At 47.8% G+C, this 2,500-nt stretch overlaps 1 protein-coding gene across 1 annotated transcript in view; it reads right to left on the reverse strand.

The window, feature by feature from the left end:
• The window catches only part of LOC121569974 (protein Wnt-5b), a 59,408-nt gene that overhangs the window by 9,012 nt on the left and 47,896 nt on the right, over positions 1 to 2,500 (reverse strand).

The following is a 2,500-nucleotide window of genomic DNA, read 5'->3' on the forward strand; positions in this document are numbered from 1 at the left end:
TAAGTCTCTATGACTAACTGTGGATTCAGGCAGTGGTTAAGTCTCTATGACTAACTGTGGATTCAGGCAGTGGTTAAGTCTCTATGACTAACTGTGGATTCAGGCAGTGGTTAAGTCTCTATGACTAACTGTGGATTCAGGCAGTGGTTAAGTCTCTATGACTAACTGTGGATTCAGGCAGTGGTTAAGTCTCTATTACTAACTGTGGATTCAGGCAGTGGTTAAGTCTCTATGACTAACTGTGGATTCAGGCAGTGTTTAAGTCTCTATTACTAACTGTGGATTCAGGCAGTGGTTAAGTCTCTATGACTAACTGTGGATTCAGGCAGTGGTTAAGTCTCTATGACTAACTGTGGATTCAGGCAGTGGTTAAGTCTCTATGACTAACTGTGGATTCAGGCAGTGGTTAAGTCTCTATGACTAACTGTGGATTCAGGCAGTGGTTAAGTCTTTATGACTAACTGTGGATTCAGGCAGTGGTTAAGTCTCTATGACTAACTGTGGATTCAGGCAGTGGTTAAGTCTCTATTATTAACTGTGGATTCAGTCAGTGGTTAAATCTCTATTATTAACTGTGGATTCAGGCAGTGGTTAAGTCTCTATGACTAACTGTGGATTCAGGCAGTGGTTAAGTCTCTATTATTAACTGTGGATTCAGTCAGTGGTTAAGTCTCTATTACTAACTGTGGATTCAGGCAGTGGTTAAGTCTCTATTACTAACTGTGGATTCAGGCAGTGGTTAAGTCTCTATTACTAACTGTGGATTCAGGCAGTGGTTAAGTCTCTATTACTAACTGTGGATTCAGGCAGTGGTTAAGTCTCTATTATTAACTGTGGATTCAGGCAGTGGTTAAGTCTCTATTACTAACTGTGGATTCAGGCAGTGGTTAAGTCTCTATTATTAACTGTGGATTCAGTCAGTGGGTCGGGGTGAGTGGCCCCGTTACCTCTGAGGAATGTTATGTGACCTTTTGACCCCACCAGACTCCAAGGGTGTTAGCCCCACTGGCAGCAGAAACACACACACACACACACACACACACACACACACACACACACACACACACACACACACACTGCAGGCTGCAGCAGAGCAGAGGCCATTTGGGTGCTCCCAATAAATGATCTACCACCCTACCCTACACCCCTACCCTTCCCTCTACTCTACCCCTCTACCCTACCCCCCTATCCTACCCCCCCACCCCCACTCTACCCACTACCTTACCCCCCTACCCTTCCCTCTACTCTACCCCACCCCCCCACTCTATACCTCTACCCTACCCCTCTACCCTACCCCCCTATCCTACCCCCCTACCCTTCCCTCTACTCTACCCCACCCCCCTACCCTACCCCCCTATCCTACCCACTACCCTACCCCCTACCCTTCACTCTACTCTACCCCTCTACCCTACCCCCCTATCCTACCCACTACCCTACCCCCCTACCCTTCACTCTACTCTACCCCTCTACCCTACCCCCCTATCCTACCCACTACCCTACCCCCTACCCTTCACTCTACTCTACCCCTCTACCCTACCCCCTACCCTACCCCCTACCCTACCCCACTACTCTATCCCACCCCCGTACTCTACCCCTCTACCCTACCCCCCTATCCTACCCACTACCCTACCCCCTACCCTTCACTCTACTCTACCCCTCTACCCTACCCCCCTATCCTACCCACCTAATCTACCCTACCCTGCCTGGCAATTACAGAGCAGCCACTTCAACTCACACAAACATTCCCGTGAGCATACACTGTGTGTGTGTGTTGTTTGCTCTCTCTCTCCCCTTAGACACACAGTCATGGTTGAGTTTTTGTTTGCGTCCCAAATGGCACCCTATTCCCTATATAGTGCACTACTTTTGACCTCCCATGGGCCCTGATCAAAAATCCCTTATTCATGTCACTTATTAAATCCACAATCAGTGTAGATGAAGGGGAGGCGACAGGTTAAAGAAGGATTTTTAAGCCTTGAGACAATTGAGACATGGATTGTGTATCTGTGCCATTCAGAGGGTGAATGGGCAAGACAAAATATTTAAGTGTCTTTGAACAGGGTATGGCGCACCGGTTTGCGTGTGTCAAGAACTGCAACGCTACTGGGTTTTTCATGCTCAACAGTTTCCCATGTGTATCAATAATGGTCCACCACCCAAAGGACATCCAGCCAACTTGACACAACTGTGGGAAGCATTGGAGTCAACATGGGCCAGCATCCCTGTGGAACGCTTTCGACACCTTGTCGAGTCCATGCCCCGTCCATGAATTGAGGCTGTTCTGAGGGCAAAAGGGGGTACAACTCAATATTAGGAAGGTGTTGTTAATGTTTTGTACACTCAGAGAGAGAGAGAGGGAATAGGGTACCATTTGGGACCGAGTCTTAATGCGGTCCGGTGAAGTTTAGTTTGTTAGTTTAGCCGGCGCTTTGGGTTTCCTCTAGGATCTCATTCACATATTGACCTCGCAGGAAAATAAACCAACAATTACGAAGCTAAG

This window comes from Coregonus clupeaformis, unplaced genomic scaffold, assembly GCF_020615455.1.
Source record: "Coregonus clupeaformis isolate EN_2021a unplaced genomic scaffold, ASM2061545v1 scaf0120, whole genome shotgun sequence".
NCBI lineage: Eukaryota > Metazoa > Chordata > Actinopteri > Salmoniformes > Salmonidae > Coregonus > Coregonus clupeaformis.